The following is a 19,523-nucleotide window of genomic DNA, read 5'->3' as shown; positions in this document are numbered from 1 at the left end:
ACTGAGCCTGTGCTCTAGAGCCCGCGAGTCACAACTACTGAAGCCCGTGTGCCAGAGCCCATGTTCTGCAGCAAGAGAAGCCACCGAAATGAGAAGCCCGTGCACCACAACGAAGAGTAGCCCCCGCTCGCTGCAACTAGAGAAAGCCCGCGCGCAGCAACGAAGATCCAAAGCAGCCAAAAATAAATAAATACAGAAATAAAATTTAAAAAAAGAGTTTGTTCTTATTAAAATTTTTAAAAGTTTGGTATGTATTGAACTTGTCATAAAAATATAAGAATGCTAATTTTCTGGTTTATCTTATGCCTATGATAGTTATTCTAATAACTCTCTTAATATTGCAGCATCTTTATATTCACAGGATAAAACTTTCTTGATCATGGTATAGCATAGAGTTTGGTGAAAGTAATTTTGTGAGAAACAAATTGATCATAAAATAAAATTAGTCCTAAAATAAATATTCCCCATCACTCTTATTTTAAGCAGGATTTATCTCTAGTGTTAGTCATCAACTCTGGATCAATTTCAGTAGGTTTTTTTTTTTTTCTTAATGACACTTGTTTGGCATAAAATAATTAAAATATTTAGTGTGCTTTTAGTTGAGAATAAGAATTTAAAAGAAATTGTTGACAAATAATTGAAAACACTTCTAAAGGGGAAGAAGCATAAGTCATTAAAATTAATTGAATTTAAAATGCTTTAACAATCTTAAAGCTTGGAATTACATAGTGTTTTAAACGTCTACTTTTCATAGATTTTAATCTTTTTTCTCAATCCAGATAAAAAGAGATGATCAAAAAAAGGACAAAAGAGAATATCCGTCATATAACCCACCAAGAGCCTTTCACAATTAATATTTTCTTCCAGACTTTTCCAGACCTTTTTCTTCCAACGCACATACAATCACACTTAAAATTTTTTTCCAAAGATGGAATGAATAACATATGTACAATATGGTCTGTTTTCACTATTGTCTTTCCGTAGCAATGGGTAAATTTCTCCAAGATCATTATTAACGATTATATACAAATCCACTCACATATATTGTATTCCATTGTACCATTGTTTACTTAGTCATTCTCCTGTTATGGGTCATCTGTATTGTTTCTGTTAATTATTATAAACAACACAGAACAAAAATTATTTTAAGATATCGATTGTTAACAAAATGAAATACATTTTGAACCAAGAAAATACAAAACAAAATTAAAGTCTCCCATCATTTAAAGGGGAAAAATAAAAACTCAAAATAATTTGCAAAAATTCTCCAGGTAACCAGAGTTACCTATCAAACTGCTAGAAATACTAATTTTCAAAGAATTAGTTATGGTAACCAAATAGATTTTAAACAAACTGACTTTCATCTTTTAAAATTTAACCTGTTTGTTTCTATGTTTGATATATTTATCAATTTTAATAGACATTACATAGATAACCTCAGTTTGATATGTTTATCAAGCTTAAGGTTTGTATTCATATTTTCCTCATTGAATAAATTAGGTGGCTCCCACTATTTTTGAGTGTTCTGTGATAAATTATCTAACATAAAAATATTTTTTTCTGTGATAGTTCAAATAACTATTTAGTAAATCTATCAATATTTGGTGTATTTTATAGATTGATTTTTAATAAATGTTTCATAATTCTTTTATATTTATGGACCTATATAGATATCTTAACTCATGTCAAATCTTACACTTTGTAATAATTTATAGAATTTCAGCCATTTGCTTGAGTAATTAAAATTAAGTGAGACTATTACATCATAACACTTAAAATAATCTTATTTTCTTTTCCATTCCTATTTTAATTTAGGTTTTTCTTTTTTCCATTATTAGATTTGCCATTTAAATTTTATATTATTGGTTGACCCGCAAAATTAGCTTCTAGATTTGTCATCCATCTATTATTTTTCTACTGTCTAAATCGTGTTATCCTACTATAAACATCAACATTTCCAGAAATAATGGTGTCCACCTACTATAGATTGCTGGAAAATGTTGTGATCCTTCAGTGGTCAACCCAAATTTCTAAATTTTGAAGACCCTTACTTTAGCCAATGACACACACACATTGACATATAAAAGCAGAGGTAGCGCAGCTAGGAAGCCTTTTATTCTAAAAAAATAAATAAATAAAAGGACTACTGAACTTATAGTGTACTATGTAGAAATAATTTTCTAAAATTTCTTCCACCTTTATCTCCTGTGATCAGATTTGTAGTGTTTTCATCTGCAGTAATTTTTAAATATTCTATAAAGTGATCTTAACATTTTTCTTTGAATAATTGTCATTGTGGGAAATGTGTCTATGAGTTTTTGCATTTTATGACACGCGAAGTATTTGATTTTATCGTGTTGGATCTTGTGCCAATAATCCATACAACTTTTTGGTGTTTTGAATCTATTTATTTTTCTTTTTGGCCTAGCACAGTATCGGTGTTTCTATATTATCTGTGGACACTTGACAGCATAGTGGGGGAGGAGATGACTAATGATTTTGAAGTAACTACCATATAAAATGCTTGCAATATTTCTCTCTTTTAATCCCCATAGCAATCCAGCAAAGTAAGAATGATTATCTATGCTTTTTTTTGCAGTGGAAAAATAGATTTAAAGTTAAGTGACCTGCCCAGATCACATCTTTAGTATGTGGCAGTGCTGGAGCTCAGAGTTGGGTGTGTGAGATGCCAAAGCCTGATGCCTATTTTACTAAATTAGTGTCTTTCAAGGAGACGTAATTCCTATTAGGAGTGTACAGAGTTTGACATATATCTAATTGTTGTACATTTACTGTATTATTCATTTCTTTGCTGTCCTTATTCAATTTTTAATGGGGATTTACCCAGGATAATTGGATGCCATAATTTAATAGTGGAGTTTTTAAAATATGTGTTCCCCAGGCCATCCATCTCATCTGTGCTGTGGTTTCAACTGCTACACTTCTGGCTGTCAGCTTCCAAACTTATTTGAGCTCCAGGCTTGAGCTCAGCAAATGTTTTTAAAAACTCAGATTAAATATTTTTACCATTTTGGATTGAGTAGTAATAATTATTAATAACCATTTACTGCAGAACATTTAGAAAACAATGAGAAACATGAAAAATATAATAAAAATCATCTCTAATTCCACAAGCTGAGAGAACCACTGTTTTTATGAATTTTTTTTCCTATCCAATTTCTTTGTCTTTTATAGGCACACACATATATTTTATTTATCAATTGGAATCAAGTCAATGATTCTGGTTTCTAAACTCCTTTTTTTTTTTCCTACTTAAGAATATAATGTGGAAATTTTCATGTTATCAAATATTCTTCAGGAGTGTGATTTTTTTTTCAATTACCTCATTGTATTGTGCTGTGTGTATGTACTATAAGGTAACGATTCCATATGCTTGGACATTTATGGCAATTATAGATAATTTTTATGTAAATCAAGGGATTTTGAATTGCACCTCATTACGTAACAAATGAACTTACTTTTGATAAAATTTCATCAGGCCTTGAAATTGAGCGGCCAAGAACCAATCCTGGTAAACTACGCACCATGCCTTCCATGACGTCACTGTTTCTCTTAATGGTACACTCCATTTCAGGCTGGGTTTCATCATGAACTACCTCTCCAGTAATGTCCCAAACCTTTCTCTCCGCAAAACTTGCATTCTTTAATGAGTCTTTCCATCAGGGGTGCTAATGTTGCCAATATTTTTTCTATGCTGATGACAACAGATACAAGAACTAAGGTGACTGCACTAGGTAATGATCGTCTGAGGACAGGTAAGCTTAGAAAACACACCTTAAATGGAATTAAATGCAGTAGTGTAAATCCTGATGAGATTATTCATTACTAATGCTGCTTCAGTTCTTGGAATTCCCTGAGTTTCTTCTCACACGTTCTCAAATCTGGTATCTGTACGTGTTTGCCTTCCTGTAAGTGGTTTGTGAAATAAAGAGAACATTTACTTCCCATTTGGCTACTTTATAATAGTTTCTAAATAGGAAAGTTGTGAGAAGATGTTCATATATAATGTGAAGCTATTGAATTTTTTCATAAAAGGCGAGAAAAAGCAAAAAAAAAAAAATCTCATTTCACCTAATGGATTTCACAGATTGCCATAAACTAAGACTCTTTATCATTGGAAAGAAAATGCTGCTTTTCTTCAGTAGGAAACAAACATATTTGCATCATAACAGAATGGGGAAGCTGTAAATAGATGGGTAAATTTTGGTTGTTGCCATGCAGACTGAGCTAACTGTCATAACCCTCAGAGACATTTGGAGAATATTTTCACACGAAAGGTGAGAATCTAATCATTTATTCATTAGAGTCTATGATTTACTTCCCATACATAAGTAAGCACTTTTTTAAAAAAATTAAAATCCCAGTGACTTCAAGTCTTCTATCCTATTTCCAATAACCATCTAGGGCAACTTCATTATCTATCCTGATGGCCCTTTTAAAACTGGATTCACATCTTGTTTCCAGGAACTTCTACATCCACTTGGCTTTAGTCAACACCAGCCATGCCACTGATCTCCTTCTCTTTTTGACTTGCTCTAACCCCCCTTCCTTTCTAGAGAAGCCATTCTTTATATGTACTGCGTCGTGTAATCCTGATTTAGTCCCATTGCATTTTCCATGTCCAATGTCACTTTCTCCGTTATGGTGGTCTCCCTTTCCGGCCTGGACTTGTTGACTTCTTGCCATTCCTGCCTTCTAGTAGATTAATTAGTGTAATTGAAATTCCCAGATTCCACTTTCTATTGCTACTCTTATTGCGCCTGAACTGTCAAGACCTGATACAGTGGCCATTCTGTGTTGATGTGCCACAGTGGGTCAAAGGTATACTGATACATGGATTTCCATCAGCCTTGGCGAGTTACTCCCAGTCACCAGCAGCCCATTTTCTCCAGAGTGCCATCCAAACGTGTGTGCTGTGATGTGGTAAAGATTAGGAATCACTGATTAGGGGGTAACAGTTTAATAAATGAGTTGATCATTGTTATTTACTAATATTTAACTTTAAGTGAATTGCTTAACTTCTCTTTCAGTTTCTTTGTAGGATTGTTCCAAGGGTGAGTTGATCTTATTCATGAAAACACTTTGCATTATTTCATTACTACAATGATGAAGATGATCATGTAAGGAACCATGGTACAGATTATGGATGACACAGAAGAAGTGAGGTACTCTGTCCTTAAAGAGATGTCAGTATAGCTGGGGAGAGAAAAGCACCCAGAACTACCAAAGTAGTCCATGAGTCCATGATAGGTACCAAATACATGTTACAGACACAAAGGGCTCGAGGGTTCAGGGGTCAAGTGTAAAGGAGAGCTGCCCAAGAAAATAAATAGTAGCTGAGTCTTAAAAGATGGTTAGGAGTCCTCTAGGTACCTGGGAACGTGGCTGACATCAATATTCTAAGTAATTATCCCATTGTAAGAAGGTAATTTAGATATAAACCATTTTGTATTTTCCAGGCTAGAATCATCAGCAAAAGGCAAATCTCAAAGTTGATTTACTTGAAGTTTCTGACATATAATTTGAAAATATTTAAATATTTAAAATATTTAAAGGGGGAGAAATTTAAATATTTCTACCCCTTTTAAGTTACAAGATCGAAAAACTTAAAAATCTCCATACATTTAATTTCTTTTGTCTGTGTTTATTTTGAGTGAGGCTATATGTTGTTCTTTGTGCTTTTGTTTACTGTAGTCTTTCTTTTTTGTTTCTTCTTACTTTTATTTTTCCTTTGTTTATGATCAGAATGACTTCAGTTAAAGAAGGGAGAAATCAGGGTTCTCGCGCAGGGGCAGATGGCCCCTCTGTGATCTCAGCCACTTGCAGCTTTGGATCAGCCATAACAAAGAAAATGAGGAAAAGGGAAAAGTGAGAAGAACGAGGGCAGTCTGTAAACCCATTCTCCAGCTCCCGACTCCACGACCTCCGACTGGTGGGGTCCTTTCCTCTGAGTACTTAGGGTTTAAAACTAAGGAAAGTGAGCTGAAGAACCGGAAAGTTGTACTTGCCTTTTCAAAGTTTCCTAAAATGGTCTCAGCAGCAGTAGCTTTAATGTAATGCTGGGAATACATTTCCTTTTAAGCAACATTTGCTCTACTGGCTTGTGGTTTATCTTAAAATGAGTCAACCTCACTGATATCTTAAAAAACACTTCAGTGTTACAGAATTCGCTCTCAACTCTAACCTGAGTACACAACATTAGTTTCCTGTAAATTTCTATATAAGCTCAAAACCATTTAGAACACGGAGCACTTGATTCTTTCCAGAGGCACAATCAATGGAATGCCATTTTTCCTCCATGGGAGAGATACGGTCAAGATTTTGTTCCCCTACCTGATGCATTAGTCCATATTATTGTAACAATACAAATAGTACATTAATGAATATAATATTTCAGTGGTAGGGATAATTTTTTCTACTTATTAGGAGGACCAATGTCATTATTAGGCAACGGATAGATGGAAAATTTTCAGTGTTGTCCCAAACAGATCAAGGAGTGCTGAGGTTCTGGAAGACTTGATCAGAGATTTTCAGGAAAATTGCTTAGAAGACAAAAAAGTTGCCTTCATTCCTCTCTGAACCTTCCCATGATGATCTCCCAATTATTTTCAGCAGTCTTATGAGGTCAAACTCTAGTTCATTTTTTTCAGCACATGATTCCCATTGCCTAAGGGTACCCAGTCCGTAGAGGGGTCAGGATGTGTGTTGAACAACTATGAGCTGTATTCTGGGAACTGGTGTGATTCTTTGGCTTTCCTTTTTGTATCTTCACCACAGTTTATTCATCCTTTACTGGAATCCTATTTGTCCTAGGCTGTGCTAAGTAATAATGAGTTAATTAAACAGATAAACTCATAATTAACTCAGATAAACCTGCTGGGAGGAAGGCATTGTGCTAGCCCCAAAAGGTCTTTTCATGGGGAAGGCACCTCCCTCGTGAGCTCCACTGCTGGGGAGCCTTTAAGAAGCCTTGGGTTTGCACAGCACTTTTTGAAAAACCACCGAACTGCATTTGCTCTGAGTTCTTTTTCAGATTTAAAATTCTCTGATTCATGACAGATTAGTCCTGTTCTTTTATGACTCACGTCTTATCCAAAAGGATATAGCAAGCTGTATGTGTCATTAAGTAAATATCAATACATTCGAGTCATCCATTTCCATGCTTAGCACATTCAATGGCATTACCTCCAAAATGTATCCAGATGCTATACCTTTTCCCCATCTTCACGAGTGCACGTCTAGCCCAAGCTTGCAAACACTTACAGAGGGCTTACCACGTACCGAGGTCCTAAGCATCCTCCCAGCAACTCCACAAAATGAGCATTTTCATTATCTCCGTCTTACAAATGAGAGAGAGAGGCACAGAGAGGTTAAGTTGTTTGCCCCGGGCCGCCAAGCTAATATACTACAAAGCCACATTAGAGTCTAAGCTCCCAACGCCCAATCCAGAGACTCGCATGGTCTCCCACCTGGCCTCCCTGTTTCTACTCTTGCCTGTCAGCATTCCATTCTCCACACAGAGGCCAGAGTGCTTTTCTAAAAATGTAAAAAAAGATCCTGTCGTTTCCCTGCTTAAGATCAGCCAGTAGCTGCCAGTTACACAGAGAATAAAATTGTATGCATTTTTCCAGTGTCCTTGCCTCCTTCCCTGTCAGTTTCTTTATACCACAGTGTAAACTGCATGGGAGCAGGGATCTTGTTGGTCTTGTTTAGTGCCACATGCCCAGCATGTTAACAAGTACCTGTGACATCGCTGGATTAAAAGAATCAAACAATCTACATAAAGACCATTCAGACTGAAGGTAGGCAGATAGGAGAGGAAACTTATTTATTATGTAAATGATCATTTTGCACAGATTCTTTCGGAAACCCTAAGCTCCAATAAACTAAGACAAGTGTCTTGTTATTGCCAGGTTTGCCAAACCTTAGGAACCTACTTCCTTCTTAGAAATCCATTTTCATTAGACCCAGAAAACATGTCTGCCCAAGTCTGTGTTCATACTTACACTATTCAATAAATACTTAGGAAAATTTGACCATCCTGCCTTTCATCTTTTAAACTAATCACTTTACAAATTCAAAAGCCAGTATTTGCTTAGGAAAAAATGCTTTCACATTGTCAGTAACTTGTTTTTGGTAACACCACCAAACTATCAGAATACACGGAAGAGAAAAATTTCATCTTCCTTCTCTATTGACTGATTCAACATGAATCAACTGATTCAACAAGTATGTTTTTTCTTTTCAATGATCTTTTCCTGCTTCTCTTGGTGAATCTTTCCATATACTATAAATATTTAAAGTAAATGTGCTTTGTAATCCCAGAAAGAGATGTGACTGTCGCTTCAGGGAGATTTTCACATATTCTATCTCATTTTTAAGAATGTGTACACAGGTCCTTGAATGGATAATGCAAGATTCTGTCTCTGTTGTCATGTTCCCTATCATTTTTCTGAAGTGGATTTTCCTGCTCTGAGCCCAAATTCCTTTATTTCCTCCCTTGAATAGAGAATCCTTCTTGGCCTATGACAAAGATTTTAAGAGTTCTGGTATACATTAGAGAATTCTTTGTGTCTTTATTATCGTACTTTGTTTAAGCTTCTTTGAAGCAGTCGGATTTTGCTGAAGAACAAACCACTCCATAACTTAGTGGATGAATACAACAGTGATTTATTGTTTATCAGGATTCTCTGGATTGCCTGAAAGAATCCTTTTTTGGTTTTCTTTGGCTCAGTGCAGATACATTCAACTGGAGGTTTGGGGCAGGGGGCAGGAAGGGCTGAGACCGCTTCATTCACAAATCTGGCCGTCAGTGCAATGCTGACCTGGGGGTGTGGTACCTCGTTTTCCTCCACAGGGCCTCTCATGCTCCAGGAGGCTAGAATGCTTCCTTGTGTGATAGTCTCAAGGAAACAGCAGAAGCTGCAGGGCCTCCTCAGGCCTCTTTCCAACCTCGGAAGTTGCATGGCTTACTTCCTTTGCATTCTGTTGGTCAAAGCAAGTCAGAACGTTAGTCTGAATTAAACGGTGAGGGAGGAGATGGACTCCACTCCCTGGGAAGGGAGGCGAAGTTACATTGGAAGAGGGTGCACGTACTGGGATGGGATGAATTTGTGGTCATAGTTTTCAATTCGCCTTGCACATTTTTTTGAGTCAAATAGTTCTTTTCTGTTGAATTCCCAGAAATCAAGTCCAAAATCTATCGAATTTTATAGATTTGAGAAAAAAGGAAGTGTTTTGTGTTCCTTTATTCTCTAAGTAACAGGAATCCAGGAATGTCTTGATCACGTAGCCTATAACCCTTTGAGTCCCTCCTCTCAACGTTGTGCAGTATCTACGGTGGTTGGTGTTGTTATAATCAGGTGCCACTTAGATAAGAGTCTAAATTAGGTGGATTATGGATGAAGAACTCTTTAGGATTCTTTTAGTTCAAATAACAGAAAATTCAATTCAAACTGGCTTAAACTACAAAAGGATGTTATTGGCCAACATGAAAAGTCTAAACAAGGGCAGGCATCAGGTAGAGCTTGATTGAGGGATTTAATCCTGTCACCAAGGTTCCCATTTCCTTTTGTTTTCTACTCTTTCTGCTGTGTTGTTGACTTCATTCTCAAGGCTTTCTTCACCCATGGCTTCCAGATTAATGTCTGAATCTCCTAGAGTGATCTACTTACATATATTCATGTCCAGCATGAGACATCTTTGCTCAGAATTCTGACTGAAATAGTATTTTTTATTCTATTGATTTGTTACTTGCCCACTCCTGAATCAATAGCCATAGCCAGAGGGGTGGGCTTTGCTGATTGGGTTAGTTTAACCCACCTGCTAACAACAACTATTCAGAAACAAATGCTTTCCTAAATGGAAACTAACGATTTTGAAAAAGATGAATGGGTGCTGGGGAGGCAACCAGTGCAACAGTGGCTTAGAGGGGATAATGAGTCTGTTCTAGGATTATCTTGGAGTGTGGTGAAGTTTATGTGGAGATCCTAAGGCCATCCATATATCACAGCCTGTATGCTGAGAAGACCAAGTGTGCGCTGGGAGCTGAACTGGTGGGCTGGAGGCCAGCAGATCAGTGGGGAGCTACAGCCTGAGATAAAAAGGAAGGCCTTGGTGGGCATGAGGACGTTGTGGCAACCTTCTAAACAGAGCGGATCCAAGTGCTCTTGACACCTGGAGGGGTGGCTTGACAACGAGCCAGGCCTCCGTTGTGTTGGCCTAGGAGCAAACACGCTGCAAGATCTTAAATAGTCATGTACTGGCTCTTCCACCCAACACCCCTGCGGAAAGGGCAGAGGAGCTCTCAAAGGATGCCAGGCCACACACCCTACAGACAGCTACAGCACCCCCTGGGCCCTAACTGCTTGGATGTCATTGTTTTCCACAGCGGTATCATTTGCATAGTGAGGGAAACTTTACAAAGAAGGACTTCCAGGTGTCTGGCCAGAAGACTGGCAGGATGGCTACAGTCATGCTTTGTTTGACACACTGTGTTTAAAAAGAAATGCTGAGCCAGCTTTGAAAAATGGTTTTACTAATAAAAACACGGTTGTTTGTTTATTAGAGACACAGGGCCTGCATTCTCACAGGACAACTGCTGCCTGGATCCAGAGGTTACAGCTTATTTTTGAAGAGTCTGTGCTCTCTATGGGGTTCATCATTGAGATAGTGTGTGTGCAAGCATTTATGCCTGCACGGACCCTGGATTCATTTGAGTTTGGACCCTTAGTGAAAACTAAGCAGAGTTAATATGAGAAGTAGTTAGAGAATCTCAGACCACAGCGGCTGCTTCTTCTTATTCTTTTGATTTCAGAATGGGAAGGTATGGATTGAGCGTGTAAGGGGCATGGGAACACTTCCTTGCTCACAGTTGTATTCTCTGTGCAATTCTCACAAGATGTGTGGAAGAACTGACTTCATTTAACGGGTCAGATGGAAGGTGGTAGCCATCTTAAATACCATCAAATTATGCTGATCAAATGAAAAAAAAACAAGCAGAAACATTTCTCTTGAATAATCTGGAATATTGAGGTAAGAAGAGGTCAAGGAAGAGAAAGATATTTTGTTCAGTCACTTGCTTGTTTATTGCTTATGGGGAAATTGATTTCCTAAAACTAATATTATAGGCAAATAAGATTGTTATTAATGTCATATTTGAAACCTACAAAAAGATGAAATATATATGCAAGTTACAAAGCACAATAATAAAAGAGACAATTGTTAAATCTACTACCTAAGACTCAGACAGCATCTGCAGTGTCACTGAAGAACCTAAATGTGTCCCATTTACATCCTTTCTCGCTGTAGTATTTGTCTTTCTCTGTCTGACTTATTTCACTATGCATGATACATGCTCTTGCAAATGGCAAAAGTTTTATGTCATAAATTAATTGACCATATAGGCGTGGGTTTACTTCTGGGCTCTCTATACTGTTGCATTGATCTATGTCTGTTGTTATGCCAATACCACATTGCTTTGATTACTATAGCTTTGTAATATAATATGAAATCAGGGAGTGTGATGCCTTCCCCTTTGTTCTTTTTTCTCAAGATTGCTTTGGTTATTCAGGGATTTTTGTCTTTTCACACAAATTTTAGGATTATTTGTCCTATTTCTTTGAACTATGCCATTGGAACTTGGATAGGGATTGCACTGAATCTGTAGATTGCTCTGGGTAAGTATAGACTTTTTAACAATATTGATTCTTCCAACCCATGAGCATGAAATATCTTTCCATCTATTTGTGTCTTCTTTGATTTCTTTCATTAATATCTTGTAGTTTTCAATGTCCGGGTCTTTTACCTCCTTGGTTAAATTTATTCTTAGGTATTTTATTCTTTTTGATGCAACTGTAAATGGTATTGGTTTCTTTATTTCCATAGCTTCTTAACAAATGGGAAAAGAAGCAAAATTACTTGGTATTAAAGCCATTTTCTAATCCAAAATTATCGTAAGCAGCCCGAACAGTAACAAACAGATGGATACTAACGTGAAAGGCTTCCCAGACTCTGAAAGTGCTTCTTGGGTGGCAGCCACACCTCTGGTCATCGCCTTCGGCACAGGAGGCTGAGCCAAGGCACCTGAATTTTGATGCAGGTTGTGAAAGAGCTCTATAGCTTGTGTCTTGCTGCTGTGCCCTGGGATATTAAAAAAAAAAAAAAAAAGCTTGTTTTTCTCTATCTTGCTAACAGATACTATCTATATGTAGTGGAGAGACAGATACATAAGAGGGAGGAGAAATTACTCACATATTTTTCTTTTTCTAATATTCCATTTGTGTTCTGGCTATAAAAGCAACATATATTCATTATAGGGACTTGGAAAATATAGACACAAACAAATCAAGGGGAAAAACCCCTCCTTTCATTCTATCACCCAAAGGCAAGCTTTGATTTATTTCCAATTCTCCCTTTATTTCATATCCCCTCTTCAGCTACTGACCCATTTTTCTGCTTCTGTTTACAGAAAATGTACTCAAAAGAGTTGTCCTTTCCATCTCTAAATCCTCTCTTCCCATTCTCTCATGAGCCCAGTCATGTTTACACTGCACCCTGAACTCTTGGGGTTCAAGTCACAAATGAACTCCCTGGTTCTAAATCCAGTGACCAGTCCTCAGGCAGGATCTGACACATTTGTTAATTACTTCCTTCTTGAAACTGTTTTCATTTGAATGCCGGGACACCACTCTCTAGTCTCCTCCCATCCTTCCAGTTGCTTCTTCCCAGTCTCTCTCTCTCTCTCTCTTTTTTTTGGCTGCGACGTGCGGCTTGTGGGATCTTAGTTCCCCAACCAGGCACCGAACCCAGGCCCATGGCATTGAAAGTGCCAAGCCCTAACCACTGGACCGCCAGGTAATTCCCCCAGTCTCTTTCATATCGTTTCTTCATCTTTTTCACCTCTACACATCTGGACAGGTCAGGGCTCACTCTCACTTCTTTGTGTGAATTCACTTAGTCTCATGGCTCTAAGTATCAAATTCTTATCTTCAGCCAGGACTGCTTCTCTGAACACTATGCTTGCATTTCCACTTGGCTATCTTGGTAGGGATACTACCTTGAACCACACCAAACTTTTCATTTCCCCTCCATCCTACTCCTTCTGTGATGTTTCTCATTTTGGCAAATGGTAAACCAGATTGCCTAGATGAAAAATCTTGGAGACAGCCCGATTCTTCTCTTTCTCTCTTACCTTAATACCACCCATCCACAAATCATGTTGGCCTTAGGTTCATAATATATTCTGAATCTAACCATTTCTCCTGACTTCCACCTTTACTAGCCTGGTCTGAGCTATCAAACTAGGACTAGGTTATTGCAATAGCTTTCTCAGTGGTCTTTGTGCTTATGCCTTACCACCTTTCAGTCTATAATTAATCCAACAAAAACCCAAGTTAGATCATAACACTGCAATGTTCACAATTTTTCAGTGTGTTCCTAACTCTATGTCTTCAGTTTACATAATCTGGCACTTGGCTAAATCTCTAATCTCATGTCTATTTCTTCTTCTTCTGCTTAGTGCACTCCAATCATAAAGCCTCCTTTTGGTTCCTTGCACATATAACGTGCTCTTGCCTCAGGACATTTGATCCTGCTGTTCCCTCTGTCTGAAACTCCCTTTCCCCAGAGTTTCCCAGCTCATTTGCTCTCTCACTTCCTTTATATCTCTGCTCAGAGGAATTTTTTATCAGTGACATCCTCTTCAACGATTTTATGTAAATCAGAAGGCATTTTATTTTAGCTTTTGTAAGTCTTTTCAACTGCCTTAGGAATTTTAGAATCAGCTTGTCAATTCTGAAAAAAAGAAAGAAAAAAATCCTGCTGGAATTTTGATTGGGATTGCACTGAAATCATATATCAATTTGGAAATAGTTGATATCTTAAGAATATTGACTACCTGACACATGACCACAGAATATCACAATTTACTTAGGTCCTCTTCAATTCTCACCAATGTTTGTAGTTTTTACTGTATGGGCCTTGTACCTCTTTTGTCAGATTTACCACTAAGTATTTCATATTTTTGATATGATGTTAAATTGCAGTTTTTTGTACCTATTGACATGATTATATAAGTTGATGCTGAAAAAACATTAAAAAATTCCAACCTCCATTCCTTATAAAAGAAAGGTCTTAGCACAGTAGGAAAAGGAGGGAAATTTCTCAACCTAATAAACGGCATTTATGAAAACCCTAAAATTAAGAGTGTACTTAACAGCAGAAAACTGAGTGATTCCTCTCTGAGGCCAGGAACAAAAAGTTTCAGCATTATAGGAGAGGTTCTAGCCAATACAGTAAGGCAAGCCAAAGAAATAAAATGCATCCAGATTGGAAAGGAAGAAGTAAAACTGCTTTTATTCACAGATGACATGATAGTTTATGGAACCCCATGGAATCTACAAAACAGCTACTAAAACAAATGAGTGAGATTAGCAAGATTGCAGGGTATAAGAACAGCGTGGAAAAATCAGTTGTATTTTTTTTTTTTAGATTTTTTTTTTTGATGTGGACCATTTTTAAAGTCTTTATTTAATTTGTTACAATATTGCTTCTGTTTTATATTTTGGTTTTTGGCCGCGAGACATGTGGGATCTTAGCTCCCTGACCAGGGATCAAACCTGCACCCCCTGCTTTGGAAGGTGAAGTCTCAACCACCAGAGCACCAGGGAAGTCCCCTCAATTGTTTTTCTAACAAAAGATGTGCAAGATGTGTACATTAAAAACTACAAAACACTGGTGAGAAATTCTACAGACTCAATGAAATCCTAACAAATGAACATTGGACAATTAAAATAAAACATTTTAATGTCACATCAAAAATATGAAATAGTGATAAATTCTTACATGGTGGATTAATCACACATGGTCATTACATATTTTATATATTTTTGGAATCATTTTGCTAAAATTTTGTTTAGAATATTTGCACCCATGTTCATGAGGCATATAGGCCTACAGACTTCTTTTCCTAATACATTTTTTTCTGGTTTTAGATAAAACTGGCATCAAAGAATGAACTAGGAATTAGTCCCTCCTATTCAATTTTCTGGAAGAATTTGTGTAAAATTGGTATTATTAATTTATTTTTGGCTGTGTTGGGTCTTTGTTGCTGTGCACGGGCTTTCTCTAGTTGCAGAGAGTGGGGACTACTCTTCGTTGCGGTGCACAGGCTTCTCATTGCGGTGGCTTCTCTTGTTGCAGAACATGGGCTCTAGGCATGCGGGCTTCAGTAGTTGTGGCTCGCAGGTTCTAGAGTGCAGGCTCAGTAGTTGTGGTGCATAGGCTTAGCTGCTCCGCGGCACGTGGGATCTTCCCGGACCAGGGCTCGAACCCGTGTCCCCTGCATTGGCAGGCAGATTTTTAACCACTGCGCCACCAGGGAAGCCCTGGTGTCATTTCTTCTTTAAAGGTTTGGTAGAAGTGAAGTCACTTTGATTTAGAGTTTTCTTTGTGGGATGATGGTTTTTAAATACAAACTGAATTTATTCAGTAGGAATAGATCTATTCAGGTTGTCTATTTCTTCTTGAGTGAGGTTTGGTAGTTTGTGTCTTTCAGAGAATTTGTCTATTTCATTGAAAATGTTAAATTAGTTCACATAAAGTTATTCATAATACTTCCTTATTATCCTTTTAATAAGTGTAAAATCTATACTGATGATGCCTCTTTCATTACTGCTAAAGGTAATTTTTGTCTTCTCTCTTTTTTCGTTTCCAATCAGCCTATATAAAGTCTATCACTTCTATTGATCTTCTCAAAAAATATATTTTTGGTTTTGTTGACTTTCTCTAGAATTTTTTTATTGCATTGATTTTTTTAAACCTTTACTACTTCCTTTCTTCTGCTTACTTTAATTTGGTTTTCTTTTTCAAATTTCCTAAGTTGGAAATTGAAGTCATTGATTGGAGAGTTTTCTTTTTTCCTAAAATATGTATTGAATACTATACCTTCCCCTATGAGTACTGCTTTGGCAATATTCTACTGATTTTGGAATACTGTGCTTTCATCTTTACTCACTTAAAAATACTTTCTCTTGTTTCCTTTTTATTCTTTTAATTTGATGCAAGCATTATTGATAAGATCAAGTATATGATCTTTCTATTAATAATTTCTGATTTAATTCCATTGTGGATAGGGAAAATACTTCCTTTGTATTTCTGCAGTGTCAGTTGTTACTTCTCCTTTTTCATTTCTAATTCTGTTGATTTGAGTCTTCTCCCTTTTTTTCTTGATGAATCTTGCTAATGGTTTATCAATTTTGTTTATCTTCTCAAAGAATCAGCTTTTAGTTTTATTGATCTTTGCTGTCATTTCCTTCATTTCTTTTTCATTTATTTCTGATCTGATCTTTATGATTTCTTTCTTCTGTTAACTTTGGGAGTTTTTTTGTTCTTCTTTCTCTAATTGCTTTAGGTGTAAGGTTAGGTTGTTTATTTGAGATGTTTCTTGTTTCTTGAGGTAGGCTTGTATAGCTATAAACTTCCCTCTTAGAACTGCTTTGATGTGATTTCAATTTTCTTAAATTTACCAAGGCTTGATTTGTGACCCAAGATAGGATCTATCCTGGAGAATGTTCCATGAGCACTTGAGAAGAAAGTGTATTCTGTTGTTTTTGGATGGAATGTCCTATAAATATCAATTAAATCCATCTTGTTTAATGTGTCATTTAAAACTTGTGTTTCCTTATTTATTTTTGTTTTGGATGATCTGTCCATTGGTGAAAGTGGGGTGTTAAAGTCTCTACTATGATTGTGTTACTGTCAATTTCCCCTTTTATGGCTGTTAGCACTTGCCTTATGTATTGAGGTGCTCCTATGTTGGGTGCATAAATATTTACAATTGTTGTATCTTCTTGGATCGATCCCTTGATCATTATGTAGTGTCCTTCTTTGTCTCTTGTAACAGTCTTTATTTTAAAGTCTATTCTGTCTGATATGAGAATTGCTACTCCAGCTTTCTTTTGATTTCCATTTGCATGGAATATCTTTTTCCATCCCCTCACTTTCAGTCTGGATGTGTCTCTAGGTCTGAAGGGGGTCTCTTGTAGACAGCATATATATGGGTCTTATTTTTGTATCCATTCAGCCAGTCTATGTCTTTTGGTGGGAGCATTTAATCTATTTACATTTAAGGTAATTATCGATAAGTATTTTCCTATTTCCATTTTCTTAATTGTTTTGAGTTTGTTACTGTAGGTCTTTTCCTTCTCTTGTGTTTCCTCCCTAGAAAAGTTCCTTCAGCATTTGTTGTAAAGCTGGTTTGGTGGTGCTGAATTCTCTTAGCTTTTGCTTATCTGTGAAGGTTTTAATTTCTCCATCAAATCTGAATGAGATCCTTGCTGGGTAGAGTAATCTTGGTTGCAGGTTTTTCCCTTTCATCACTTTAAATATGTCCTGCCACTCCCTTCTGGCTTGCAGAGTTTCTCCTGAAAGATCAACTGTTAACCTTATGGGGATTCCCTTGTACGTTATTTGTTGCTTTTCCTTTGCTGCTTTCAATATTTTTTCTGTGTATTTAATTTTTGATAGTTTGATTAATATGTGTCTTGGCATGTTTCTCCTTGGATTTACCCTGTATGGGACTCTCTGTGCTTCCTGGACTTGATTATCTCCTTTCCCATGTTAGGGAAGTTTTCAACTACAATCCCTTCAAATATTTTCTCAGACCCTTTCTTTTACTCTTCTTTTTCTGGGACCTATATAATTTGAATGTTGTTGCATTTAATATTGTCCCAGAGGTCTCTGAGACTGTTCTCAATTCTTTTCATTCTTTTTTCTTTATTCTGTCCTGCAGTAGTTATTTCCACTATTTTATCTTCCAGGTCACTTATTCGTTCTTCTCCTCAGTTATTCTGCTATTGATTCCTTCTAGAGAGTTTTTAGTTTCATTTATTGTGTTGTTCATCATTGTTTGTTTGCTCTTTAGTTCTTCTAGGTCCTTGTTAATCATTCCTTGTATTTTCTCCATTTTATTTCCAAGATTTTGGATCATACTTACGATCATTACTCTGAATTCTTTTTCAGGTAGCCTGCCTATTTCCTCTTCATTTGTTAGGTCTGGTGGGTTTTTACCATGCTCCTTCATCTGCTGCATACTTCTCTGTCTTCTCATTTTGCTTAACCTACTCTGTTTGGGGTCTCCTTTTTGTGGGCTGCAGGTTCATAGCTCCTGTTGTTTTTGGTGTCTGCCCCCAGTGCATGAGGTTGGTTCAGGGGCTTGTGTAGGTTTCCTGGTGGAGGGGACTGGTGCCTGGTTCTGGTGGGTGGTGCTGGATCTTGTCTTTCTGGTGGGCAGGGCTGCGTCTGGTGGTGTGTTTTGGGGTGTCTGTGAACTCAGTATGATTTTAGGCAGCCTCTCTTGTAATGAGTGGAGTTGTGTTCCTGTCTTGCTAGTTGTTTAGCATGGGGCGTCCAGCACTGAAGCTTGCTGGCCGTTGGGTGGAGCTGGGTCTTAGTGTTGAGATGGAGATTTCTGGGAGAGCTTTTGCCAATTGATATTTTGTGGGGCCGGGAGGTCTCTGGTGGCCCAATGTCCTGAATTCAGCTCTCCCACCTCAGAGGCTCAGGCCTGACACCCAGCTGGATCACCAAGACCCTGTCAGCCATATGGCTCAGAAGAAAAGGGAGAAAAAAGGAAAGAAAGAAAATAATAATAAATAAATAAAATTATTAAAATAAAAAATAAAATAATAATAATAATAAAAAAGAGAGCAACTCAACCAATAAACAAATCCACCAATGATAACAAGCACTGAAAACTATACTAATATAAACATAAAAATCAGAAACAAATCAGTTGCAGACAGCAAACCCCAAGTCTACAGTTGCTCCCCAAATCTACTGACTCAATTTTGGGATGATTCTTTGTCTCTTCATGTATTCCACAGATGCAGGGTATATCAAGTTGATTGTGGGAATTTAATCCGCTGCTCCTGAGGTTGCTGGGAGAGATTTCCCTTTTTCTTCTTTGTTTGCACAGCTCCTGGGGTCAGCTTTGGTTTTGGCCCCAGCTCTGCGTGTAGGTCGTCCTCTGGCCTCTGTTCCTGCCCAGAAAGGACAGGGATAAAGCACCAGCTGATTAGGGGGCATTGGCTCACTCACGCTGGGGGGAGGGAAGGGTACGGAATGTGGGGCGGGCCTGCAGCAGCAGAGGCCAGCATGACGTTGCAACAGCCTGAGTCACACAGTGTGTTCTCCCGGGGAAGTTGTCCCTGGATCATGGGACCCTGGCAGTAGTGGGCTGCACAAGCTCCTGGGGGCGGGGGTGTGTGTGGATAGTGACCTGTGATTGCACACAGGATTCTTGGTGGCTGCAGCAGCAGTGTTAGCGTTTCATGCCTGTCCCTGGGGTCCGCGCTGATAGTCGCAGCTCACTCCAGTCTCCGGAGCTCGTTTACGTAGAGCTTTGCCTTCTGTGGGCATACGGGGAAGGAATCCCCTCACCTCGCACACCCCGAAACAATGGTCTCTTGCCTTTTAGGCAGGTTCAGACTTTTTCCCAGACT

This window comes from Pseudorca crassidens, chromosome 17, assembly GCF_039906515.1.
Source record: "Pseudorca crassidens isolate mPseCra1 chromosome 17, mPseCra1.hap1, whole genome shotgun sequence".
In the NCBI taxonomy this organism is placed as follows: domain Eukaryota; kingdom Metazoa; phylum Chordata; class Mammalia; order Artiodactyla; family Delphinidae; genus Pseudorca; species Pseudorca crassidens.
The sequence above is the reverse complement of the archived record's forward strand: the minus strand, read 5'-3'. Positions refer to the sequence as shown.